Consider the following 10073-nt stretch of genomic DNA (forward strand, 5'->3'; position numbering starts at 1 on the left):
ATGTTTATGTCTACTAGTCTTGAAAAGAGAGTGTTGTTTCGCGTTTGCAATTTACTTTTAGACAGACAAGGTAATTTATTTTGTGTCAATGTCAACGATCTCGAATCCTCAGTTAATCTAAGAGGATTATGAAATTATAAGCAGCATACGTGTCACATTGACTGAGAACAAGTCAATCGCTTAGCCACTAATAAGTCGAGTTAGAGGAATTTGCCGGTAATTACCCCCCTCGGATTGCTTGATCCATTTCATTGCCATCAGCTTCAAATTAAACGATCCATCGCGACAAGACAAGAACCGATACTAGTACTATGGCGAGCCTCCTCAAGAAAATCGTAGACGCTGAGCAGTGGGACGCCGAGGACATCGCCGGGCGGCTGGGCATGGTCTTGCACGCCGCCTTCCTCTTCGCCGGCTTCCAGCCCTACGGCGCCCTGCCACGGTCGGGACACCTCCTGAAGAAGCAATCACACAAGAAGGGAAGCTCACTGTGCCTCTCCCGACAGTACACCGCGACGGCGCGGACGCTGCCGTGCTGATGCTGTGTGTGCAGGGGAGCGACGTCGCGCTCCTCGTGTTCCTCGTCACCACCGACGGCGACGACACGCCGGAGAACGCGTACCTGGAGCGGCTGGATCTCGGCACCGTCAGGCCGCTCCTCTCCCGCAGCCTCTGTGGCGTGGAGCCCTGGGCGTCGCGGATCTGCAAGTCGCTCGCCGACGGCGTGTGCTGGGGCCTCCTCCACGAGCTGTGCCGCAGGAACGGTCTGCCGCTGAGCGGCTTCGAGTCCCTGCCCGACGACCTCAAGGGAGCCGTCTTGGAGAAGCTCACCGACGGCAAGGACCTCGCGAGGGTGGAGTGCGTTAGCTCCCAGCTGAGGCTGCTCGTGGCGGAGCGTGACCACAAGCTGTGGAAGACCTTGTACAAGGCCCTGCCTGCGCGCCAGTGGTGGTTGTGGTTCTTCCACGACGACGCCGAGAGCTCCGACGAGGAGCAGGAGACTCTCAGTGTCGGATCGAGCTGGAAGGACATGTACGTGGAGGCCAGGCGGTGTCCCTATTATCCCTTGTTGTTCAGGCCGCGCTCGTGGTACTTCGAGTCCGTTGATCTTGACCCCATCAGAATAATTCGTCGAAGGGGCCTGTTGTCATTGCCCGTTGACTACTGGTTCATCCAAGATCCGCCGGAGGAGGAGAAGACAGTTCCTCCAAGGGTCGACAGAAGCGGCCGCCGCCGCCGGAAGCTGGCACGGAACGACTACAACAAGTGGCATGGTGGCGGCGCGATCCACTCGCCGTCGTCTCTCTATCGCTGGAAGCATCGCTAGCTGATCATGCGCTCCTCGTATGCTTGCAACTGAAATCCTGCATATATACTCGACTCAACGACTGATGCGTCTGATTTATTTGTTTCGAGATTTCGATCATGGAACGAATGGAATGGACTGGTCAGATTGTAATTAGTGCTGTTATGCTCTGCATAATCCTGACTGGTGACTATCACGCACCGCAGTAATAATGTACACATCTGAATGGTTTATTGGGAATTCAGTGCTGAATTTTAGTCAGTGTGTTGATCTCATGGTAGTTCTGCTTGATATATGACTGAGGGACGTCGTATATATTGTTGATTGGTGTTGCTAGTGTTAAATTCTTTGGATCATCCGTGGTGTAGATCAGTGGAGTTTCATTTGGGTTTCTCAAAAAAATGGTGTGTACAGAGAGGGACAGAGAGGGAGAGGGAGAGTTAGGGTCAGGCACAGACCATCAGGTAGGCATTGAGGAGTCGGATCCGGTTATCACAGGTTCGCCGGTGAAGATCTGCGCTAAGGCAGCGACGGTTGGTGTAGCGGTGGAGACCGGCAGTGGTGGCAAAGGCAGTGGAGCTTCCCGCCGCTGGCAGTGCCTCCCTCTCGATCGGACTAGGGTTAGACAGTGGGGTTGTGGTGGCGGCAGTGAACCTCGTCCCTAGAGCCGTTTGCCCCACCTCCTCTTTATAGGCACTGTGCGACAGGGTACCCACTAGCCACTAGATGGCTGGACGTCCCCGGTCAGGACGGTCAAGGGGTCCGTCTCGACCGTGGCGTCAAGACGGATGAGATCAATTCTAACATTCTCTCCCTTGATCTCAACTCATACTTTAACTTTAAAGTTTGACTTTAATCTCTTTCATTTTTATTTGTTCCATCACATATTAGTGAATAGAGCATGCTTCATCGTCACGGTCAATCATCGATAGACTTAACAGCTACAATACGCATCTCTGTTCTGAAACATATTCTTTAACTTTTGGGACCATTTATTGTCCAGAAATCATAGGCTATACTATAAACCCATGTCGACTATGTGTTCTCTAAACACACTGGGTGATAAGCCTTTTGTACGCGGATCCGCAAGCACTAGCTTGTTACTTTAATACTTTTAGTATGATTTCGGACTTTCTCCTTCACAACGTATAACTTTAACGTCAATGTGTTTGGCACCACACTTGATCCGTTGTTATAGGAGCGAACTACTTAAATGGTTATTGCTGTTGTATACCATTATCAATTTCAGGTGTAAGTTCTTTTAACCATTTTGCCTGTCCTTAAGCCTCATAACAAGCTATACTGTGGGTATGCATATTTGATGACATCACAACTGTTTCTTTGGAGCTTTTCCACAATAAAACTCCAACTACGAGTGTTAGCTACTATGTAGGTTTCACTAAACATCTCGCCATAATTTAATATTTGTACCCACAACTATTTGAGAGTACTTATTCTTTCTTACTCACCATGAGGCCTATAAATCTTTGCACAATTGCAAAACATTCTCTACTCCATTCGAGTGATCTATATCTGGACTAGACTTCTGCCAAAACATCCCGGAATATATGAACTATGTCAGGGTAAGTTCTTACTTATAAGCATTCATTAAGCTTCCAACAACTGAAGCATATAGGACGTCATTTCTATCGATCTCACATTGGCTCTTGGAAGACTGGAAGTTCTCAAAACTATTACCCTTTACTATAGGAACAGGCATAAGTTTACTCACATATATACTTTATTTCTTTAGAATCTTCTCTAGGTATACACTTGAGATAGTTCTAATACCCCTTTTCCTTTTGTCTCGGTAAGTTCCAATTTCTGGAACGAATGACGCTTTACCAAGATCATTCTCATTGAAACTTGAGGACCATAACTGTTTCTTCTCCAACAGTAGATTAACACCACTACTAGCGAGTAAGGTGCTACCCACATGCAGGATTAGGAAAATAAATTTCCCATATATAAACTTTGTATAAATATAATTGTCCTCTACATTCTCTTTAAAACCCAAACCTTCTTATTGTACTGTCAAACTTCAAGTACCAATGTCTTGAAGCTTGTTTTTAATCCATAAATGGATTTCTTCAGGCAACATCCCTTACATTCTTTTTCTTCCACGACAAAACCTTTTGAGTTATGCCATGTAAACTTTTCCATATAAATCTCCGTTGAGAAATGTGTCTTTACATCTTTCTGATGTAACTGTAAATCATAGTGTGCCATTAACGCCATTATAATTCTAAAAGAATCGTTGCATTCTCATTATAATCTATTCCTTCTCTTTGTGTAAATCATTTCGCCACAAGTGGCGCTTTATAGCTTTCCATATTCCCTTTGGAGTCACATTTGTCTTGCAGACCCATTACAGCCTACTATTTTGGCTCCATTGGGAATTTCTTCTAAGTCCCAAACATGGTTGGTATTTTTCGATTTCATTTCATCTTCTTTTGCTTCTTGCCATTTAGACAAGTGAACATCTCTCATGGCTTTTTCAAATGAGGTGGAATTATCCTCTATTTGAATTTCTTTCTTAACATTGACTTTTTAGTCACCAGAAATATCTGATTTTCTTATTCTTTGAGACCTTCTGAAGCCTCGTGGCACTTCTTTCATATGGGGCTATTGTTGCTCTTTATTGCCAAAAGGCAAATGTTCTATAGCCTCCTGTATCACAAGATCCTTGTTTACTTATTCATCTTCTTTAAGAGCTAACATCAGGTGTTGTATATGTCATACAACATCAACATGTATTAAGCAATTTGTTACTCTAAAAAAACACTGTAGTGGATATGTAATCCCACTTCTATTCAAGCCTTAGGTATCATACCATGCTACCCCAGATTACTCCATCTTTTGTAAAGATGGTGTATCTTCAAATTTCTTATTTTGGGTTTAATCTGCTAAAAACTCATATGGCGCGTTTAGCACCGCCTTGATAACTCTGAACTCGTCCAGTATAAATACTAGCCGACTATGCTATCTTCCTATCGGAACTGTAAAAGGTCCAAGAATTTAGCTATTTCTTTACTTTAGGGGTATCGTTATTATGACCGTCTTACTTCCTCAACGATCACATTCATCTTTTATAGATCACTTTTACCTTCAATGCATAGTATGCATTGTATTATCTGAAGTATGGGGAAGTATCTTTCTTAATTGTCTTTCTTAATTAATCTTACATTTCTCCCCCTCGAAATGTGGTATGAACTTTTCTACCACAATTTCGAAACATTCTGAACTCTTGTGAATGAGGAAACTTTGATTACTTACTTCATCCACATGATTACATTATGCAAACAAAATTTGTATGGGAGTATATTTTCTTCATTTCACTTCAAAACTCAACATAGTCTATTATTTTCAATACTTCTGCAAGTCATGCTTGCATATCATTCTTATCTTTTGGTTCACATGCAACTTTCTTTTGTTCTTAAACTCATTGAGTACTTAATGACCATGACACAATCAGAGTGTACAGTCAATTCTGGGATAGCATAAGAACTACCCCAAACTTCTCTCCATGTGCGGAATACACTTAGAGCACATGAGTCATCGTATCCTTCTCCCGCCATGCGGGATAAGTACTATGCCAAACTCTCCCACCATGCAGGATTGGTTAACATATGTACTATGCCAACTTTACCCCGCCATGTGGGTATTTTCTCAAACTTTTCCCGCCATGCGGGTACTATTCCCTTGAACGGACATAATTGCTAGGATTGGCTCGTGTTCAATCATCAAATTCATAAATAAATCCGAATATTCTTTTAACACACATGTTTAATCCAATATTAGTCAAATTAAACATGTATATGACTTTTACAACTTTCATAAGTGAAACTAAAAATAAATTCTTCTTCACAGAGAGTACATAAAAGACATTTCTCAATGAAGACTCTCATTGATCTATCTCTTTTCTTGGATCAATATCCTAGCATTCTTTTCTTTTGAAGCCATTCTTTAAAGAGAACACAGTCCCTTAAGCAATGGCATTCTTTCATACATAACTTGCTCTTAGGCATTTCATCATCTGAGTCACAAGTACCCAGCTCATTTCTCTTACTGCCTTCAAGAATGAAAGCATGAAAGTCTTTTGTCTAAAAAAATATTCAACAATAATGCTCATTAAACTTTGAAATCAATATATTCTATTCTATATCACCGTTGGGCAGAAATAGAATAAAACATCATTCTTCTACATTAATTCCATATCACCGTTGGGCAGAAATGGAATTAATGTATAGAAATTCAATAATCTTGAAAACATAGAACTGCTTCTCAAAATTAAATTCTCCCGTTGGTTCAAATTTAATTAAAAAACAATTAACTTCATTGCAGCGGAAACATGAAAATACATTTCTCTAGTTTAAGAGCATTCCTTGATCTTTATCTATTCTCTGAAAATTGGTCACTTTGATGCAAAATTCATCAGAGATTTAAACTTTAATCATAAAACTCATAAAATTATAATATTGTTATCATCAACGTTGGCCAGAAAATAACAATACCATAATTTAACTTTAAACTTAAACTCATAAATAAACTTATAATATTGTTATCATCAATGTTGGTCAGAAAATAACAATATTATAATTTATCTTAACTATCAACTGACTATTCCTCCAATTTAAAAATTTTCCAGTTGGTTCCAATTTTAACTGGAGGATAAACTTTTCATCATTTACTGAATAACTATAACTGCTCTTCAAATTAGAAGACAATAAACCTTTAACTTTGCAGCGGGAACTATGAACATAATTGTTGAATTTTACCCACAGGAAAATTCTCTTTTTCAATTTTTTTGAGACATTTATCATTTTCCAGGAAATTGCATTTTACTGGAAAATTAGAAAAAGAAAAATGGCTTAATTCTTTACTGCGCTGTGGCCCAACCGGCAAAACGGCCCGGACCAACTCGGCACGCGCGCGCAGCCACCCAGGCCGCAACGTGGGCCTGGGCCGGCAAAGCGCCGCGGCGCGCTCGCTCACCTGGGCCGCTGAGTGGCCCGATGACTCCTCGCCGTCGGATCAAATCCGACGGCCGTCTGGCCGTTTCGCCTGATCAAAACACCCGCCTCCCGGCCGCGCTGTCGAAACCCTAGTCCTCACTTCTCTTCTCCCTTCTCTCTTAGCTGCGCGGCGAGCCCGAGCGAAAGCGAGCCACGCCGTAGGAGAAGACGAAGATGGCGCCACCATAGGCCCTCTTGCCTACGAGCGTGCTCCCCATCGGGAGAGTACGCCGCCGTCAAGCGGCTCTGTGTCGGCGCCCTATACCCGTACCCGCGCAGATGCAACTCGGCGACGAACACCGGCGCGGTCCGGTCTTTCCCGCACGACGGCGGAGATAGCAGCGGTGAGGTAAGCCACCGGCCTTGCTTTTCCCTTTCATCTTCTGTGTTTCTGCTTGTTTGGATTTGAGGATGGGGATTGGATCTAGGGTTAGGGTTTCGATTCCTATTCTTCTTCCCCGAGTTCGAGTCACGGGTTTAGGGTTCGGATCAAGCAGTCTTGAGGCCGAGCCCCTTCTATCTTCACCCAGTTAGGGTTAGGGTTAAGGAACCCCTTCTGTGTTTAGATCCAAAGGATCTAATTCATTCTTTTCTTTTCTGTTCTTTTGATTCTCTTCCTGCGCGTCAGCAAGCCGGCGGCGGGTGCTCCATCCCGCGTGAGGCGGTAGTGACGGCGGCGGGGAAGCCCTGGTAAGACTTCCCTCGGACCGTCCAATTTCTTTAGGGTTAGGGTTTGAGTTCACTTTTCCGAATCGAATTCGGTTCTTCTTCATCTTTGTTTTTCCCTACTTGATCTACACGGAACTCGCTCCGATACCATTGTTAAATTCTTTGGATCATCCGTGGTGTAGATTAGTGGGGTTTCATTTGGGTTTCTCATAAAAATGGTGTGTACAGAGAGGAACAGAGAGGGAGAGCAAGAGTTAGGGTGAGGCAAAGACCATCGGTAGGCATTGAGGAGTCGGATCCAGCCATCACAGGTTCGCCGGTGAAGATCTACGCTAAGGCAGCGACGGTTGATGTAGCGGTGGAGACCGACGGTGGTGGCAAAGGCAGTGGCGCTTTCTGCCACTGGCAGTGCCTCCCTCTCGATTTGACTAGGGTTAGACAGTGGGGTTATGGCGGCGGCAGTGAACCTCGTCCCTAGAGCCGTTTGCCAGACCTCCTCTTTATAGGCACTGTGCGACGGGGGCCCACTAGCCACTAGATGGCTGGACATCCCCAATCAAAACGCGGTCAAGGGGTCCGTCTCGACCGTTGGGTCAAGACGGATGAGATCAATTCTAACAGCCAGAATGTACTATCTACCATCAGAGTCGCTCGGATGTTGCAAGTTGTGATTTGGTACACTGTCTGGTCGAGAGTCAAGACAGCAGATTGGTCGTGAAGACGCGGCTCCGGAGATTCATGGATGGTGGATGCTGACAAGTGGGAAGCCGACGACCTCACCGCCCGGGTGGAACGGCGTCGTGGTCTTCCATGCTCGCGTACGTACTTCCTCACGAGGCACCGGCGACAGGCAGTGCTCATACCGAGAGCACTATCTGCATTTTTAAATGGGAATTTTTTACTGAGGGTCCTCGGACTTGGTCGAGTTCTTCTCGATATTTTCATATTCCACTTTTACCTGTGTAAATTTATTTGAAGTCTTGATCATGTCCCGGTACTTTTAAATTGCACGTTTAGTTCCTTAAACTTATCCTAAGTTTTTATTCGGATCCTAGCACTTTCAAAATACACACTCAGCTCTCTAAACTTGTATTGTTATATGATTATAGTCCATCTCCATCTCCCACACTGCTTTGCATGAGCCCACTCGTGCGGCCGCATTGTGTGGAACCGTGTTCATCCACCCAAATGGTGTAGCGCACCAGGGCCGAGAAGCGCGGTAGGCTCAGGAGGAATGTGCAGGCCTAGATTTTTAGGACCTGCTACGTCACTTGGCAGCCCTTTCTGTGCTTGTCTTACTACAGATCCCAGCCGAGCCTTCACGGCGGTTGCATTCAACACCACCGCCGCACTCGTTCCTCTTCCCGGTCGCGCAGGAGCTCATGCTCATTCTCATCATCTCCCATGCACTCTCCTATCCTTTATCACCTCCCTCTACAACAACAGGGTTGTTGTTACAACGCAGTAGGTTGAGTGCAGCGTGCAACATGGCTGCACAGGCAGACACGACATAGCCTAGCGTGGCAACGTGCGTGCACACCACACCAATGATGCATGCATGGTGAGGACGGAGGTGTTTGGATGGATGGACCATAATGATACAATAATATAACTTTAAGAACTTTTAGTATGCAATTTATAAATATCGGGACCTAGATGAGAACTCGAAACAAGTTTAACGAACTGAAGGTGCAATTTGCATGTGCCCGAACTGATATGAAAACTCGAGACAAGTTCAGAGAGCTAAATGTGCAATTTTAAAGTACCGGGACCTTAAGAAATACAAATTTGAGGACCAATAGTAAAATGTACTCTTTTTAAATATCTATTTTGGTCCCTCAGTTATACGGCCGAATCTTAATTTCGCCTTTAAACTTTTAAAATGGTCATTTCAGCTCTCAAACTTTATTTCAGCCCTCAAACTTTATTTTTTAAGTTTGGTTTCATCCTAGAACCATTAAATTGACCATTTCAATCCTTAAACTTTGCATTTTAGCTTAATTTTATGGATGAACTATGAACATTTTGGGACTAGAATGAAATGCACTTGATAGTTCATGAATGAAATCGAGTCCAAAGTACCATGTTGAGAACCAAAATGGTCACTTTAATAGTTCTATGATAAAACTAAGCCTTAAAATAAAATTTTAGAACTAAACGGCCATTAAAAATTCTTGAATAAAATTGAACCTCACATGATAACATTAGGATAAAAATGGCTATTCCTTTTTTTTCAAGAGAAAATGCATATGTATATAGGACAAAGAGAAAAAAAAACAATTTGACTGTACGTTAATTCTCAATGTAGCTCAGCTAAAAAAACAAACCAATTTTTTTCATTTTTATCAGAAAGTAGCTTGGACGGATGGACCGAACAAACACTGTTAATTTTAAAAAGTTGTCACTCCCTGTGCCGGAATATTTCTACTTTATAAACTCTCACCCTTCAAAATATAAAGGGTGTGGCCAGTGCCCGGACATCCCGTTGAACACGCGCGTCCGCATAACCCACCTCTGTCCGCCCCCGCACGCGCACCCTGCCCTGTCGCTGTGCCCACACGACTCCTTCCCAGCGACCCCACTTCTCTCTCCACGCGGACGGGATCGGGGAGCAAGATGAAGACGAGCACGTCTCCCGTAGGACCCAGACGCGCCATGCACCACGACCACCAGCACCCGGCTCGCCGCGCCCGATCCCTCGGCGTCCATGACTCTCTGAATACACCTCTGAAACATGAAACACTATGCAACATACGTCTGAAACAGATGAAATATTTGAAACATGTGTTTGAAACATATGCAACATGTAGATAAAATATTTGCAACTTGCGACATGAAAACACTTACTACAACATAAGACTGAAACAACTAAAAACCATTGGAACATACTCTTGCAACATATGTAAAATATATGCAACATTCAAATAAAAAACGCTTGCAAACATACGTCTGAAAACATATGAAACATTTTGAACAAACTCTTGCAACATGCCTCTGAACACTTGCAACATATGCAACATCCTGATTTATTTTTGCAATATCCACATGAAACACTTACAACATACCTCTGAAATATCTGAAAC

At 43.8% G+C, this 10073-nt stretch overlaps 1 pseudogene; it reads left to right on the plus strand.

Annotated features, from left to right (window-relative positions):
* The first annotated feature begins 212 nt into the window (after window positions 1–212).
* On the plus strand, window positions 213–1511 carry LOC136491034 (uncharacterized; annotated as a pseudogene).
* Window positions 1512–10073: the final 8562 nt, after the last annotated feature.

The sequence above is a fragment of the Miscanthus floridulus genome, chromosome 1 (assembly GCF_019320115.1).
Source record: "Miscanthus floridulus cultivar M001 chromosome 1, ASM1932011v1, whole genome shotgun sequence".
NCBI lineage: Eukaryota > Viridiplantae > Streptophyta > Magnoliopsida > Poales > Poaceae > Miscanthus > Miscanthus floridulus.